We start from the raw sequence: 284 nt of genomic DNA, 5'->3' as shown, positions 1-284 counted from the left end.
AGCAAGTGAGGCTGGGGGCGGGGGCCGCCGGCCGGCCCCTGCCTGTACCCCGCTGCCTCCCACGCCTACGGTTGCACCATCCCGGGAAAGATTTGGGAGCCATTTCCCACCTGGGATGCATTTTGAGGCTTTTAGGGGACAAACAGCTCCCCCCAGGGCTCGCAGGAGGGGCCTGGGGGCTTTCACCCCCCTGAGCCAGGGGGCTCAGCCACTCAGGGACCGACCAGGTCTCACAGTTGGCAGCGCTTCACAGAGGATCCCCCCATCCCAATTTGGGGTCAGCA

The sequence above is a fragment of the Mesitornis unicolor genome, unplaced genomic scaffold, assembly GCF_000695765.1.
Source record: "Mesitornis unicolor isolate BGI_N332 unplaced genomic scaffold, ASM69576v1 scaffold32252, whole genome shotgun sequence".
In the NCBI taxonomy this organism is placed as follows: domain Eukaryota; kingdom Metazoa; phylum Chordata; class Aves; order Mesitornithiformes; family Mesitornithidae; genus Mesitornis; species Mesitornis unicolor.
The sequence above is the reverse complement of the archived record's forward strand: the minus strand, read 5'-3'. Positions refer to the sequence as shown.